Here is an 18,621-nt window from a genome sequence, read left to right on the forward strand (position 1 = left end):
CAGAACCACATCCACAATCCATTGTATCCACAAATGTTGTCTTATTTGAACATTTCTTTTGATGAAATTTTAAAAATGAAATATGTCACACAGAACGGTCACGGGTTGCGTGACTTTTGGATCATCCTGTATAAAAATCATCTGAGCAGTTCAACGTGCCTCTAATAGGGGGAATGGGTTTTTTTTCTTCTTGTGGCGGAGACTACTATAATTTTCTTTTCAAGGTTAATCTCAGCATAATATGGAGGAAAAAAAATTTCTGACTTTTTCAGGGCACAGTGAAGCTCTTTCATGTTGGCAGATATGCTGCTATAAATTCCAAACATTTTGTTCTGCTCTCAGCCTGCAATTTCGTAGCTACACAAAGAAAATTTTAGGCACCGGTACTAATTTTTTAGTCGCCATGGCAGCCTGGTGCCTGGAATTTGCACGTCCCGAAAGTAGGGCATTTGCGTGTGCGTGCTTTCATTCTTGCATAAACTATGGATAGTAATTTTTATATAATTTGACGAAACTTAATTTTTCTTCCGGTTTTAAATCATTTCAGAAGCATAACATCTGTAGTCATGGCTGGAATTTGAACATGGTAAAGACCTTACAGTGTGGCATCTTCACTATTCGATTTGAAGATAGGGTATTTCCAGGATTGGGATGTTTGATGGTTAATGACACTGAAGCATTTATAGCCATCAACTGCCTTTTGAATGATTTCAGGTAAGCGATTAAAGACCGTATCCCACGACGTTTGGTTCTAGACCAAGGGTAAGATTAAGGTAAAAGGTGATAAAAGTCGGTTCAACATAAACCCAGGCCTGGCATTTGGGGGGGGGGGATCCGGGTGGGGCGATTGCCTCCCGGCTTTAGAAAATACACTCGAAATGGTATATATACAGGGTGGTTCATAAAAGATGGGAAAAACTTTGAGAAGAGATAGCACACACGAATACAAACAATTGCCATCAAAGAATGCATTGTCTACCACGAAACGCAACGGCCACTCCGCAAACGTTAAAACGCCATTTCTGTTGAAATTTATCGGGAGAAAAAGAACACCACACATATGCATGCAAATGTAACTTGGGGAAGAAAAAGAAATCGTATGCAAATATGCATCACAGTGAATAAAAGGATGCCAGCCTTGTGGAGTTATTCAACCGTGCAACCGTTCTAAAAGGCCCCTTTACACATACAATCTTTCCCGCACGCCCGGAGCGGGACATTCTTGTGCGAAGGATTGGAGGCGGTTAGGAGCGTGGCGTTCAATACAGTGTTGTTAAAAAGAGACACATTCTTGCGCGCGCTCCTTCCTGCGCGAAAGAACGCCCCGTTCTGAACCATGTGTGTGTGTTTAAAGGAGAAGTGTGTGGCGAAATTCATAAGCTTTCGCGCGGCGTGTGGAGTTTCGGGGAAGCACAACACTCCACGTTCCTGGCCAAAGTTTTTCCCTGTTGGCAGATCGAATTCGGTTGACGCGTTTGCACGGAAAAAATATCAATTTCAAAAGCTTATTATTACTACGTGGATTATTCATTTTTGAAAATAATTTCAATAATTATTAATTGAAATTACCGTTACAAATTTATGGTAATATTTTATGCAGTTCATAAGAAATTGAGAAATAAAATTTCTGTGACCGTTAATTTCGAATTTTGATTGTTTCAATTTGGCTTTCAATTGGCTTTAATTGCTGTAATTAGTTCTTAACTACATCTTCTGAATTCAATCGGTTATACCTAAAATTAAAATTTTACCGAAACAAGAAAAAAAAAATCTTTTTTTCCTTTCATCAGTTATTGATATGGTGTGTATATAGCCGATGTTTAATATATTTTATCTATATTAATACTACCGCAGAAATATAGATAAAAAGCATTATATATATATATATATATATATATATACACACTAAAACCTTGTTAAGTCATCACCCTAATAAGTCGTCACTCCGGTTAAGTCGTCATTCTTCTTCAGGCCTTTCCACCTCTCATAGACAACAATGTTATTAAACCCTCGTTTACTCGTCGCTAATTTCGGTTAACTCGTCACTATGAAAAAATTTGAGAAAGAGGAACATACTATTTTTATGGCTCCCATTTAAAAAAGAGCCTGTTAACAGCATTGCCATATGCTTAAAAGTCACCATAAAATCATATATACCCAAACGGAACAGTTTAAGTAACGAAAGTTACGCTGGGGAAGTTCATTTGCCGACTAAGGTTTTTGCAACGTTAGGGACTGTTCGAGCTAGATCTCATTCCTACATGGGATCTACTAGAGAAACTGCGAGACACCCAGGCTCTGTCGCAAGAAGCAACGTAAGCACTTCGGTGCCCCCCCCCTCCCCCAGGGGGTGGGATAGGGCATCTCCGGCAAAACCAAAATGTATTGATACATCAAAGATTACACATAGTGCAAGGAAATCAAAAATTATGTAAACCGAAGAATCAAATTAATCAAGTCAAAGTGCAACGAGCACAGATAATAAATAATCATAGAAAGCATGGGCTCTACAAATTTAGGGTTTGAAATTTAAACAAAATATCTTTGTTGCCGCTGTGGTGGTCGAGTGGTTATAATGCCGGACTCGTGATGCGAGGATCCGGGTTCGAACCCCACAGTGGTGGTCGGCTGAAGTTGGTTTTCTGTGGTTCCCAACTTCAAGGCGCAAATGCGAGCCGATCTCCCCGTTAAAAAGTCTCGCCACAGAGAGCAACAGTCCTACAACAGTAAAATCATTCAACTATAACACTTCACTCATAGTTAGTAAAACTGGGAGCAGATGACAGCACTACACATAACAAGCATTACACAGAAACAAACTTTACGTCAGGTTGCACTACACGTACACGCACATTCCCGCATGTACCGATTCGTTGGGGAGTTCCGCGGGGGGGGGGGTGCATGTGTGGTGTAGCAGTAGTAGGTAGGGGCTCGGGGATCCATGATGTTCTTAAGTCAGCCACCTCGTTGGGCAATTTGCCTGTTGTGGCGTTGTATTTGTATTTGTAAAAAAATTAGGCATTCTTTCCCAAGTTGAGGTCTTCTATTTACTTTTCCCTGCCCAGGGCCCCTCCACCAACTCAAAAGTGTTCGAGGTTACTTTGTAGTTGTATCATGAACTACTGATGAAGAATTAAAATACTAAAATTTTAAATTTGATGTCTATGTAAAATTAATGTGCAATAGAGAGTTCTATTATGCAGAAAAGCTACTTATAGCTACTTCTAGCTTTAGACTAACAGTTGCTCTGTTAGTCTAAATTAAAAATTGCTAGTATAAATCAAAGTGTACAGTTCATTTTACCACAATAATTTAAGCACACAATAATTAAAAATTGCTATTATTTTTTCTTTTGCGATCTATAAATTTTATTGATATTGTTATTTTGATTCATACTTTGATAAATTTCATATTACTTTAAATTTATACGATTTTCACAACATTGCACATTGAAACTGATGGCACTCCGCTTAAGCCGTCATCATTTTTCGATAACTTGGGGTGACGACTTATCGAGGCTTTACTGTATATATACACTCAAAATTATTACACTGAAACCTCGCTACAACGATACTCGATAAAATGATAAATTCTTCTACAACGATATTTTTTTCTTGGTCCGCAGAGTATCGTTATATTGAGGTTTCATTGTATTTTTTTGAAATCCTGGTGTTATTTTGTAGGGCTTTATGTCAAATATTTTTTAAAAATTCTTGATAGATTTCTCTCGGTCGTATATATTCATTTCCTCAAAAAATCATTTGAATTTACTAAATGAATGTTGTCGAGTAGTTCGTTCGTAACAATACAAAAAATGATAAATAAATTGAAATATAATTTTTTTTCAAATTTTTGCAACTCTATACACGTATTCTTAGTGCCCTTTCACACGGAGCGGATGCGGGTCCGGAAGAAGTTTTAACAATTGGAATATACTGCGCCTTTCAGACGAGCCGAAATATCTCCGCACCTAGGAAATGTTCATGCGGGTCCGGACGTCGTCCGCATGTGTCAAAACCTAAGTGCGGGCTCCGCATCCGCACATAGAAGTTTTGACAATAGGTTTATTCGGAGCTATTCACACGATGCGGATGCGGAGCGAATTCGTCCGCATCTTTGGCTACTTTTTGAAGGTGATTTTGCAGGGAATTTTTTTAATTATTTGCCATAAATGCCCTTAAAAACACCATATGATGGTCCCTGCTCATTAATATAATGTACCCACATACGTCTATCCCTCCGTTTCCTTCTGAGATGGAGATATAGCAACTTCAACTGCCTTTTGTCCATATTTCATAATTTTATACAATAAAACCTGCCAACAACGGCCACTGGCAAGACCAAAACTATAAGCCGTTCTGTTCATTACGAATATTTAATTGATTACATACTTTAATAACTTTTAAATTTAATTTAAAAATTTTAATTTTTTTCTTTTTAAATTTTTAAAATTATTTAAAAATATGAATATCTGAAATATTATTTTAAATATTTGTTATGTTTTTAAATTTTTAATCTGTTAATTTTTTTAAACTTTAAAAAAAATACTTTTATTAAACAACGTTATCCACGTACGGTGTTCACTCAGGGCCGGATTAAGACGTTTGAAGACCCTAGCACTTGAATATTTTTGGTGGTTCCCCGATACCTACAAGTTTATTTTACTCGATATTCAGTCTATAAACTTGAAAAAATGAAATTTTATATTTCAGAAGTGAGACTAATCTAAGGATGGGATTTCACTCTAAAAGGTTTATGAAAGTTATTTTATAAAACTTGAAAAATGTAACCAATAAACACATCTGTTACATGCGAGAGAACTTAACTGATCCGCCTATTGGTTGCATTTTTCAAGTTTTATAAACGAACTTTTATAGTGTAATCCCGGCCTAAGACAGAATTGTGATGAGAATATTTCTAAGCACAGGCATTTTGAAAGTCTCTACCCCTTCCCTTTTTTTACTACTTGCAAATTCTTTGATATCTCCTGAATTTTTTTTTCTTTTTTTTTTGAAACATCGAATGTTTTGGATGTTTTTGGATTTGATTTTTCGAACATTGGATGTTTTTGGAATTTTTCTTCCATATTTTTCCGAAAAGACGGATTTTTTTTTTTCAAAATATTTTGAAAATATTTGAAGACATTTTCTCCCATCGACTACTTGTGACGGTCGGAATGAAGACATCTTTATTCCCATATTCTATGTGGCTCTAGATTAAACCACCAAAGAATGCCTCTAGGCTGCCTATGGCCACTGAATCAGAGGTGAAGGAGAAAAATAATTACAAAAATTGCGAAAAAACAGTTTATATGCACGAATTTCAGCGCTCGTTTGAAAGGGTATGCGGACCCGCGTCCGCATCCGCGCCGTGTGAAAGGGGCCTTACGCGTGTAAAACATTCTGTTGAGTGTCACATTATACAAATACAAAGAAGACCACAACAGGTAAAATGCCCAATGAGGTGGCTGAGAAAAAGATGCCCATAACAAATATGGATGTCATATATTTATATATATATATATATATATATATATATATATATATATATATATATATATTTGTGGTTTGTGTCTTATGAAGAGGAGCTTGTAATACACTAAGAAGGGGCTCCAGAGCCTGAAAGATGCTAACTAGACTTATGACAGGAATAAAATTGAAAGTGTGAATATATATAGTGATACATTTTTTTTAGTTGGATATCATTCATAAGATATTGGACGGTTTTTGGTTTTAAATGAAATCAGTGATAGTCTTATAATAAGAAACATCCCTTTTACATTGTATTTTGAACATAGCTTCACCTTGGGCATCTTTTGTGATTTTATCATGAAAAGTACACAGCACTGAACACCAGCTGTGAGTTGAATACTTCCTGAAGTTATGAATACAGAGTTGGCTGGATCTAATGAACAGGGTGCTTCTTTTTGAACAGCATCATTGTTAACCTTGACATTCAGATAATGGAAGTTCTTTCTACAACCCTCAATCCGTTTTGTTAAATCACATGCTCTTGATGTTTTTAGCCGCGACTTTAAAAACATCAACTCTCTGTTCTCCAGATCTATTTCCAATTTCAAAAATATGCTTGTTGAATAAAATTCGAAATAATTAAATGTTTTGGTTTCAAAATTTCCATAGACAGTGGTAGGTGTCAAGATGGGTGACTGAACGAGAATGGCACCAATGCCCCAAATCAAAAAGGGGGGCACCAAATTATTTTGAAAAGCTTTCATTAATTATATTATTTATTTCTTCAATTCTGGATTTTTATCAATTTTTTAATAATTTCTTTCATCAATTCTCGCATTATTTTGCATTAATTATGGATTTATGTACATACTTCTATCGTTAGTTTAAAATTTTGAAACTAATCTTTCTTAAAATATTTTATATAAAATAATAAATATTTTATAATATAATTTTCCATTAAAAGCAATTATTTTATTTAAACAGAAAAACATAATTTATAGGTTAAGAACTTCTCCTTAAACTATTTTAAATATTTAAAGCTTGAGAAGTCATCAAAATAATAATAGTAATCTAACATATCTATAAATCTGATAATAATATATCAGGGAATGAAGAAACGACATCATAGTTCGAAAATTATTACAATAACCTAATAAATGTATAATTACGGTACTTGAAACTAATTTATTATTATTATTTTTAATTACAATTCGTTGGAAACAGGAAGAAAAATCATCAAATATATAGACTGAAAAAATGTCCCTGAAAAAATTATTTATATGCAATAAATCTCTTTTTTTAGAAGGAAGACGAGGGATTCGCTGGAATGACCAGTTACCCTGCGCGCACTCCAAACCGTACCTTTTTTCGCCTTTAAACGCACACTCTTGAAGGCGATTCTGAATTTGTTTACAGCGCGCATAAGCGTGCGTGTAAAGGGGCCTTAACAGTTGTAACGTACGGGATAATGGCGCACTTAAGTAATACTGAAAAAGCAGACATGCAGGTATGAAATGCATGTCTGCGTAATGAATGCGTAAATGCAATGCACGTCTCTGCTTTTTCAAAGATTTTAAAGACTCACTAAAGGATTTTTCGAAATTCGGCCCCTAAAGTGGTCTTGGGAGCCTCAAAGGTTTACATGGGACAATCGTCGCTGAGCCGAAATCGCGAACCTATAAATATGAAATTTGGTCGGTATAATATTTTATAATATAGAGATTCGCCAGACGGGATTTCAGGAAATGCAACACCCAAGGGGTTCATGGGGGATTCAAATGTTATATTGGGAGAGGAATCATCGCCAAGCAATTTTCAGATTACCAAATCCACGCGAGTAAAGCCACGGGTAACACAACTAGTATTACATATTATAAAAAATCCTTATTTTTTATAAGTTAGTGAAACCGATCCATGGTTTCTTAACAAATGGGCCAGCATCGGCGAACAGGTAGTCTAAAATTAATATAATTTCTCGTTAATTCTGAAATTATTTCTTCCATGAATGTTGGGAATTTTTCTTAAATTTTCAATAATTCTGGAATTATTTCTGTGATCGATCATCTGTACATACTTCTGTCATTGATTCCTGAATTATTCCTGTCATCAATGCTTAAATTATTTCTTCCATTAATTCTTAAATTATGTATTTCTTTGCCAAAAAAAGTACTTAATTACTTAAAGTTACTTCCCTTAATTTTCAATAATTTTGAATTAATTCCTTAACTATGTACTGCTTTTATTAATTTAAAATTCTGTTCAATTCTAAATTTCCGTCAATTTTTTAGTGTGTTCATATTTTTTTATAAATATTTTTTAGCATTTCTGAAATGCTGAAGGAATGCGAAAAGAATTGGCCTAATTCTGACAGTTTACTAACATTTTATTTTGGGCTTGAAATCAATTTAACTTGGATAATAATGCAGTTATTAAAAACTATAATTAAAACAATAGACGAATTAAGTGCAACCAAATTGTCAGCTACTAGCGTTTGTTTTTATGTAGTTATTTTTCCTTTCTTTCAAAAATTTTAAATGCCTTTTTTTTAGTGCCTAATTTAGTCTAAATTAAAAATTACTAAAGTATAAATCAGTTTTTTATAGTGCCTCTTTGCCTGCCTATTTCGACCATTTTTAGTGCCTAAACGTCCGGGCTCTAAAAAATGACAGTGAAAGTGCTTATATCTCAAAAATATGATTTTGGAGTTATCATGTTCTGACCAAACACCACAGAATCATGGTCCAAGTAACTACCGTAAAATAGTCCTTCGTTTAGAGATGATATCGAAATGAGTAACTATCGACTAGCTAAGGAGAAAAAGACCTAAACTACTGGATTTCGTCTAAGGATCGCAAAAATAGTTCAGCCCCAGTATCTGAGCTAAGCAAGCCTAAACGCGAAAATTTCAGCACTGTTGGTCAGTTTGATGATTTTTTGAAATTCTTTTAAACTTATGGGACACATCGTCCCCCTCATAATAGAAGTATGAATATGTTTTATAGAAAAACGTGGAAAATTGCACTTGAATGTGTACTTTACCGACGTTACTCTTTGAAAGTTGTTTTCCTAAAATGTTTCGTGAAGCATTTCAATAGGGATACACATTCCCGTTTCAGACTGAACTTAGATAGCAAAATAAGGTATCCAACCACCTGATAAAAAAAGTGAAAATTTTGCACATTCATGCTTCTAGCATGAAAAAGACGACTTGAAATCGGAGCTGATACGGTGTGGTAGGATGCCAAAAACCCAGGCACCGCGTCTGCAAGGGCGGCATTGTAAACTTGTTCTTTGACTGTAAATCATGAATTAAATTTATATGCATTAAAACCCCCTCTTAACAGTCAACCCTCAGATCCATCATCCCGCTTTTGCAGTCAAATAACAATTTCTGTTTGCATAATAAAAAGTTGCATTTTTAACATAAATTCCTGATTAACGCACACCCCTCTATTACGGACAGATTTTTTTGGCCCGTTAGTGACCGCAAAAGAGAGGTTTTACAGTACTTTTATTCATTGGACAACAATGAAAAGTTTTAGAATTGTGATGTAGAATGTGAATAGTCTTGTGTTAATAAGTGTGTGTGTGTATGAAAAATTTCAATTGGTTTTTTTTCTTTAAAACCTCGTTATAGTTCCCAGAAAGTGGCGCTTCTGCATGAATCGACGAATCCTATATACATCCGTGACTTTTACCTGAAACAACTTCGATGTACATATGCCTCTACAGATAACAAACCAGCAACAACTCTCAACACTGCTTATACTCTCCCTGGTGTAATTAAATCTGAGTTGATTCCCATTCAGTTCCATACAAAAGTGAATCTTTAAAATGCGAGAACTTTAAAACGTAGAATTTTGAAATTCTTGGTGAGAATAGAATTTTGTGTTCTGGAGCCGAAGTGGCTCTTTTGAACTGGACCGTCGAGATGATGAATTCAATTCAGTAGTTGAAAAAAACAAATTTTAAAGTGTGAATCATTTTTCCTTTGCAAAATTGCTTGTGATGATGAATTTTGAAAAATTCAATCAATATTGTTTTCATAATCTCGTGATAGTTCCCAAAAAGTGGCGCTGCTGCATGAGTCGAGGAATCCCACTTGTGATTTCCCCTGAAACAAGCCTCTCACTGAAACACGGAACATCAATGTAACGAAACTTGCTTCCGATCGAAATCGGCTTCAAGCGCTGGGTCGCTTTGTTGCCATCATAGAAAAATCAAACTTTTGAAACTTCCTTGGTGACAGCAACGAATGGGACTATTTTAAAATTTAGTAATTTCAAGTCACAGGTATGATTTTATCAAACATGAAATTTTAAAAATTACAGACATTCTTAAATTCTTTAAATCCATGGCTTAAGATAAACATTCAGAACTAGATTTGCACAAAAGGCGAGTTCCTATTCTGTCCATTTTGTTTTAAATGCTCTTGTAGTTGTCCCAATTAAGGATAGCAACTCTTAGTTGTAGATTATGTGTGTCTGATTTCTCTAATTTGTTAAATGTGTTGTCAGAGATTTTTTTCTTAACATTGGTATATTTGGAAAGTAATATTAGGGGCCGTTCAAGTATTACGTAAGCAAATTTTTAGCCATTTTTGACCCCTCCCCCCTTGTCAGTAAAACGCTGAGACCCTCCCCCCCCCACTTGTCAGCAAAATTTCGTCATCAGCTCTGCCCCTCTGAATCCTAACTCATATTTTCATAAATGGTGGTTGATGACGTAAGCATTATCCAAACTCCCCCCTCCCCCCTTGTCATCAAAAGTCAGCAAATCGGAAACCCCCTCTCCCCCTATCGATGATGACGTAATACTTGAACGGCCCCCTACTTAGAAGCAGCGTTTCTCAAATTTGTTTGACTCCTGGGCCCTTTTTGGTATATAATTTCTATGGCGGAGCCTTGTTACGTATTTTTTATTTATTCATACTGATTATTTATTCAAGTTACTGATTCATTTTTATTATCTAAAAATATATTTATATCAAATAAATATTTAATAAATAATTAATATTATAATTATTAGACAAATATTTAATTAATATTCTATAATAAAAAATATTTATATTATCTTTTTTTCTTTTCTTCAAATTTACTGCTTGCAGCTTTTCATTTTCCTTGAGCGGTCGCTGAGCCCATGGGGAGTGCACGTGATGCCCCGGGTGAGAACCGCTGCTTTAATGCATTTATTTTATGTGCGATTTTTGAGGCCTGAGGCTTTGAACGTCTCCAATATAAAGCCCTGAATATGCCAGAACAATCATATTATCATTTTTGACTCACCATGGTCATTTTCTGCACAGGAGGGCTAACTAGACTGGGACCTACAAAAGCCAGTACAATTCGAAATACCTAGCTTATTTTACGTGATTTCTCCGCATTTGCATCACAACTATGAACAAACAAACAAAAAAAAACAAAATAATAATAATAATAATATCAGCTGGAAAAAAATTTTAACATTCATGTGTTTAGATATATTTGTCTGGATTGCGTCCTTAAATGTATTACACTATAAAGGTTTGATAAATGTTCTTTTATAAAACGTGAAAAATGCAACCAATAAGCGTATTATCGAAGTACAAATGAGACTGGATCAAAAGGGGAGAGAGTACGTAAGAAAAATCACATTTCTCTGTGAGGAATAAATCCACCAACTTCTCACTTCCAGGGCGAGTGCTCTACCACTACGCTACAGAGGGTGAACAAATATTTTCTAACGGTAGAGCAGTAAATTATGTTCTTTGGGCTGAACGGGAATTTTCTTCCCTTTGTATCCACTCATCTGTACTTTGCAAAATTAGTGGAGAGGTTCGTCGTTTCGTTACATCGCCATGTGGTCATTAATACCACTAGAAACTCTTGATGAGATAGGAGGCTGGGCTGTCTATTGCGCTGTCGCGTTCAGTCCAAGGAATATAATTTATGGTTCTACGGTTAGAAAACGTCTGTCCCCTCTGTAGCTTAATGGTAGAGTACTCGCCCTGAAAGTGAGAAGTTGGTGGATTTATTCCCCACAGAGGAATGTGACTTTCTATTCCCAAATTTTTATCCAGTCTCACCTGTACTTCCTATAATTAGAGGAGAGGTTCATCGTTTCGAATAAGCGTATTAGTTAAATTCGAGCGAATGTAACCAATAGTTTTATTGGTTGTTTCCTTCTCCTTATCGTGCCTTTGCGAAGGCGAGCCCGATACAAATGCAAGGCCACAACAGGAAAAATGCCCAACGAGGTGGTCGCGAAAACGATGCGCATAACAATAATGTCATATATTTTTAAAATACAGAACCCAATTAAAAATACAATTACAAAAATTAGAAACAATATATTCACATGATAAAATATAATACCATGCCGATAAAAATTTTTTTATGGTTGTCTAATTATGTATGGATAGTTTCTCGATTTACCCCAGTGGATAGGATCCCAACACGATAATTGCATTTTTTTTTAAAACGTGTCAAATGTGTTAGAATATACTATTCCCGGGGGTAAGCTATTCCATTTATTAACAACCCTATTAGAGAAAACTTCCCTGCAACACAATAATCAAGATTTGTCCCTTACCAATCCATAACGGTGTCCCCTTGTAAAAGCAGTTCATTAATGTTAATAAATTCATGGTCCATCCCATCCATCCCTTTAAAAATTTTGAACACTTCGATCATATCTCCCCGACACCTGCGTTCATCCAATGTAAGCATATTCAAAAAATGAAGTCTCTCTTCATAACTCAAGCCCCGTGTGCCAATAAGGACACGCTTAGCTCTTCTCTGCACCTTTTCAACCAAGTCTATGTCCCTCTGTAGGTATGGTCTCCAAAACCTTACAGCATACTCCACTCTAGGACGAACTAATCCTCGAGAAAGCGGAAGAATGACTTTAGGAGAACGCGAAGAGACCTTTTTGTAAATGAAACCAAGCATTCTATTCGCTCTTTTGACCATCGCTGAACAATGTTCAGAAAATCTAAGCCGCTCGTCAATGAAAATTCCCAAATCGGTGACCCTATTTGCATCTGGGATAGTGACACCATTCAACTCGTAAGAGAACCATGGGTTGTTCGGACCAAAATGAGCGACCATGCACTTGTCAACGCTAAACCATTCAATTCAACATTAATAACCAATTATATTAAAACAACAATAACCAACGTTCCATTCATTTGTCAACGATCTATTCCTGTTTAAGTGGGCCTGTAGCAACTCCCTATCGCTTTGATTCCCGACTAACGCCATTAACTTCGTCATCTGCGAATTTGCTAACAATCCCATCGATACCCTGATCGAGTTTATCGATAAAAAGTGGAAAAAGTATGGGGGGCAAGGACACTACCTCGAGGAACTCCACTGGTGACGCCTTTCCAAGTGGCTCTTTTGAACTGAGCCGTCGAAATAATGAATTCAATTTAGTAGTTGAAAAAAACAACAAAAATTTTAAATTGTGAATCATTTTTCCTTTGCAAAAAAATTCAATCAATATTGTTTTCACAATCTCGTGATAGTTCCCAAAAAGTGGCGCTGCTGCATGAGTCGAGGAATCCCACTTGTGATTTCCCCTGAAACAAGCCTCTCACTGAAACAGGGAACATCAATGTAACGAAACTTGCTTCCGATCGAAATCGGCTTCAAGGGCTGGGTCGCTTTGTTGCCATCATAGAAAAAACAAACTTTTGAAACTTCCTTGGGGATAGCAACGAATGGGACTGTTTTAAAATTTAGTAATTTCAAGTCACAGGTAGGATTTTATCAAACATGAAATTTTAAATTACAGAAATTGTTTAAATGCATAGCTTCAGATAAAAATTCAGAATTAGCTTTGCACATAAGGCGAGGTCCTATTCTTTCCATTTCATGTTTTGAATTCTCTCGTAGTTGTCCCAATTAACGACAGCAACTCTTAGTTGTAGATTATGTGTGTGTGTGAGATTTCGCTAATTTGTTAAAGGGATCATTCAAGTATTACGTCAGCATCGATGAGGGAGAGGGTGTTTCCGATTTGCTGACTTTTGATGACAAGGGGGGTTGGATGATACTTACGTCATCAACCACCCCCTTTATGAAAACACGAAATATTCTTAATGGCAGCTTATTCGGTGCACCAAAAACGGAAAAACCTTTGGATAGTTATTGGGCACCTGGAACTAACATTTCCCCTATTGATAACTGCCCTATAGAGATACTTTAGTGATCTCTAAATGTTTCACGGATCCTTCAAGTTCTCTAGAGATGTTTCCGAGCCGCTTAAGTGCTCTGGAATGTGCCACGTATCACTCAAGTGATTCATAATTATGCGATTTACAATTACGATATATGTTAAAGTGTTAGATTACTCATTTTAAGAATCATAATCACGGTTACATAATTACATTACTTATTGTGAATGTCAGTTAGTACATTACAAATCATACATATGCAATGCATGTAGCTATCTACACTTATATGCACAATCAAAACCATATACATTCCTTTATCATTTTACAATTTTTTTCTCTCTATTTTTGTACACAGTGCAAAACTATTTTTATATCTGATTACAAAGTATTTGTTAAAATCATTTCGTAATAAATATTTTTAACAAAGTCACAAATACTATATGATTTGTGTTTTTTCTATTTTCAATTTGATTTCAGTATAAAATAAGTTTAAAACTTTAGGGCTGTGTAGGAAAAACTCTTTTTATAGTGTTTTATTAGGGGTCATTCAAGTATTACGTCAGCATCGTCGATTTGCTGACTTTTGATGGGGGGGGGGTGTTTGGATGATGCTTACGTCATCCAGCACCCTTAATGAAGATATGAAATATTCTTAATGATAACTTATTCGGTGCGCCAAAAACGGAAAAAAAACACCTTTCGATAGTTATTGGCCACCTGAACTAACATTCCACCTATTGATAAGTCCCCTACAGAGCCACTTCAGCTGTCTAAATGTTTCACGGATCTTTCAAGTGCTCTGGAAATGTTTCCGGACCACTTAAGTGCTCTGGAACTGTGCCACGCATCACTCAAGTAATCCGTAATTATGCCACGGATCACTTAAGTAATCTGGGAATGTTCCGCAGGTAACTTGAGTGATGTAGAACGGCACTGAGGGCTGCTGAAGTGCTCTAAAACTGTGCCACATTTCATTCAAGGGATCTCTAAATGTGCCACGGATCGTTTAAGTGTTCTGGAAATGAGTCAAGGCTTACTTAGATGATCTTTGAATGTGAAAGTGATCGTTGAGACCTACTTCAGTGATCTGAAAATGTGCCACGGGCCACTTAAATGCTCTGGACTTGTGCTACGGGTCATATAAGCGATTTGTGCATGTGCCGCTTAATTCATTTTTAGTCCCAAGCCACTTCGGATAACCTTCAGGGCCACGTTTAGTCTGCTGGTCAAGAGTTTACCATATATGGTTTAAAGGGTGTGTCGCAATGAATTTAATTTTTTTAACGGAAATTTCTGAGTTCTTACCCTTCAGATAGCATTGAAATGAACAGAAATCGATTATAATAACATAAAGTATTTTCTTCCGAAATTTTAATTTTTTTAAAAATATTTTCTGCGTTAAAAAAATAATTTTTTTTTTCGTCTGCAGGGCGGGGCACGAGCCCCCTATGCCCCCCTCACGCGTACGTTTCTGATCCCACCAACATGCGTTAGCAGGTACGGGGGTAGTGATGACGAAACAAGGGGAGGGTGTCAGAGTTTTGCTGACGGAGGGAGGCGGTCAAAAATGGCTAAAAATTTGCTTACGTAATACTTGAACGGCCCCAAATGTGTCGGATTTTTTTTTTTAACCTTGGTGTTTGCAATTTGATTTTTTTCTTACTTTTTTTACACTTTAATCACAAAGAAAGTGATGGTATATTTGGAAAGTAATATTACTTTTAAAAGCAGCGTTTCTCAAATTTTTTTCGACTCCCGGAGCCCTTTTTTGGTATATAATTTCTATGGCGGACCCTTGTTACGTATTTTCTATTTATTCATACTGATTATTTTATTCGAATTACTGATTTATTTTTATTACATAAAAATATATATATATTATAAATATTTAATAAGTAATTTATTAATATTATAAATATTTAATAAGTAATTTATTAATATTATAAATATTTAATAGTAATTAATTATTACTCAATACAGCGCAATACGCGATGAATAAGCAATAGCAAAGACTATAATATGCAATGCACCACAATAGGCAATAAGCATTGCATTACAATAAGCAATGCACCACTATTTCATAGCTGCCAAGTCTCCCGAATTTTTCGGGAATCTCCCGAATTTTAACTTCATCGCTCGACCTCCCGACAAGTTCTTAAATCTCCCGAATTTTTACGAAAATCACAAAAATCCCTAATTGTCCCTAAAAATTCCCTACTTCATTAAAAAAAATCCCCGCTTATGAAAACAATCCCTAAGAAATTTCTTGTGGGGCATGAAGCCTCTTTTTTTTCCCTTTTGAAATGACGTCACACGTCGTAAATGGGGAAATTCCCTTTTTAAAGAAGTTTTACAAACCCTCTGATGGTAACAAGAAAGTTAAAGTTGTTTGTCTTATCGTGCAGGGAAATGGCTTAGCAGCCAATAGTCCTGGATAATAATTGAAGATTCTAGTGACGCGCATATGGTCAAAATTTCTTTTGTTGAAGTTACGTACGTGCGATATAACAAAGCATGAATAATGATAAGCAAAAACATATTTAATCAATTTTAAAGATATTTATTCCGATGATATAATCGTCTTCGCCGTCGTTGGGAACGGACGTGCTATTATCGCGCTCCGCTCACCGACACGCCAGTGCGCCATTTTGTGTCTTTCTTTGTGTTTTTCTTCGTTCTCGTGAGTTTTACTTAGCGTGTTGTTTATTGTTGGGTCATATTCTGCGGTGATTTTCTTTTTTTTTAGCGCACGCTGGATTGTGAGATAAGTGGTTTTTTTTTATATTGCTCTCATTTTTTTTTTAAATTTTCGTTGTGTATTTTCGATCGACTTATATTTATTTTTCTCGTTCGCATTTCATTTTCGTTGTTTTTTCGCCAGGTTCGCTCGCTTCTTTGATATAAGTTCGTAGGTTTTTGGACGTTAGTGTTAGCAAACAGTGTATACTTTTTCCCGGGTACTCTCAATAACGTTGTTTTCCTTCCATTTGGGCCTATTGTTGTAGTGTTAGTGTTTTGAGATAGTTAGCTAATTCTAATAAGTATAAATTGTACTTCGTAGCTTAATACTTTTTTTAGAGGGTGTTGTATTCTTTATATACATATTTATTTTATTCTTCGTGATTTAGTGCTGAGCATTCTACTTTACGTAATTTTTTCGTATAGTCTCTTACGTATATTTTACATAGTAATGTATTTTACATTATTTTAATTTCCAGTTAACGTTTCTCATTTTCGTATTGTTAAGTATTATTATTATTATCTAGCTTTAGCAATAGTGTTAGTATGCCTCGACCTCGACTAGTGTTGTGTAGAGCTTGCGACGGGAGGTTTCCCTGGTCTAGGGGTATAGTAGCTGATAGTTTCAATTGTAAAGGGTGCTTGGATAGAAAAAGGCTGGAACTCGAGGTCGAAGCTTTACGGGAAAAAGTTAGGGTGCTAGAGGGCCCGGTTATAACGGACCCTCTGGTCGTCGAGCCACCTGTTGATGAAGAAGCAATCTCCACGAACAACGACATTTTAGAGGGCGAATGGGTGGTCGTGGATGAGGTAGAAGGGGATAGTGATAGGGGTTTAATCATCGGCGATTCTATGGTTAGGGAACTTGGGAACGGAGTGTGTAGGGATTTTCGGGGTTTCGAGCGCTGTTGTCTTCCTGGGGGGAAGATTGGCAACGTTCGAGACGTTTTTCATCGCCGAAAGTTGCCCTTGCGGGTGATTCTGTGGGTGGGAACAAATCAGGTAGGAGCGAATATTAGTGAGTCTCTGTCAGAATACCGGGATTTACTATTATCCGCTAGGGAGGGGGGTTCAGATGTGGCAGTGATTCCAGTGCTGCCAAGGGGTAGTAGGGGATATAGGAGTAGGATCCACCAATTCAATATAGGCCTGAAGGACATTTGCTCCTCACTTGGGGTCACGTTCTTGGAGCTTCCCGCATTTACCGATAGGTGGCTTCGTTCGGATGGGATCCATCTAAATAAGAGAGGGGTCTGGGAGGTTTACGATAGTCTTAGGTCAGGTTTTTTACTCCCAGACCACGTAGTCGGGAATGCGGGTTAGTTAATGATAATCACAACAGTACTGACGGGGAATTACCCACCTCTGACTTGGATGGCTTCTCGATTGACAACAAACCACCGGGCAAATTAAAATGTGTGTTAATAAATGCCAGGAGCTTGGGTAACAAGAAAGATTTTTTAGAAACTATGATAGTTGTGGAGGACTTGGATCTTATAGCCATTACAGAATCTTGGGCAAACGATGGGGATGAATCTTTCTTACACATCTCCGGATACGATACTTTTTTGAGAAATAGATCTGATAGGAAAGGGGGTGGAGTGTTGATATACGTGAAATCATGTTTGAAGGCTAGAGAGTGTAACGTGCAGAGAAGTGATATTGAAACCATATGGGTTGAACTTGAGAACAAAAGACGTCATAAGCTTATTGTTGGGGTTTGTTACAATCCACCGAATAGGGATCAAAACTATATCGCCAAAATGCATGATGAAATTTCCTACATGTGTAAGCGAAAGAGGGTTCTCATACTAGGGGATTTCAATTACCCGGGTATTGATTGGGAGAACCTTTCATCTGGAAATCAGTATGAAAGAGACTTTCTTAAGTTGGTGCTCGAAAATTTCTTGTATCAGCATGTATCAGAAGCCACTAGGGGTACTGCTATTTTGGATTTAGTTCTTACTAGTTCTGAGGATCTAGTTGAACATGTTTCGGTGGGGGAAGAGTTTTCTTCCAGTGATCATCGTATCGTCAGATTTCACTGTAACTTTTCCTCGGGTAAGGTTGATAACAAAAGACTGGTTCCTTGTTTTCGGAGAACTAACTTTGATGTTTTGCGAAGAAGGTTAGCGGAAGTTTTCAAAGACCGGTTGGAATCAGTAGGGGTGGTAAGTCAATGGGAAGAATTTAGTACGAAGCTGTCCTCTGTTTTGCACGACGTCATACCCTTTGTTCGAAAAAAGCGTGTTT

At 36.4% G+C, this 18,621-nt stretch overlaps 1 long non-coding RNA gene across 1 annotated transcript in view; it reads left to right on the forward strand.

Moving 5' to 3' along the window:
- The first annotated feature begins 553 nt into the window (after window positions 1–553).
- The window catches only part of LOC149074116 (uncharacterized), a 65,611-nt gene continuing 47,543 nt past the window's right edge, over window positions 554–18,621 (forward strand). The window contains exon 1 of the long non-coding RNA XR_016194346.1: window positions 554–714. This is a non-coding gene — a long non-coding RNA (uncharacterized LOC149074116). The remainder of the gene's footprint in view (window positions 715–18,621) is intronic.

Source organism: Pholcus phalangioides, unplaced genomic scaffold, assembly GCF_987345545.1.
Source record: "Pholcus phalangioides strain wild (caught in Gottingen) unplaced genomic scaffold, Ppha-v1.0 ptg000017l_1, whole genome shotgun sequence".
Lineage (NCBI taxonomy): Eukaryota > Metazoa > Arthropoda > Arachnida > Araneae > Pholcidae > Pholcus > Pholcus phalangioides.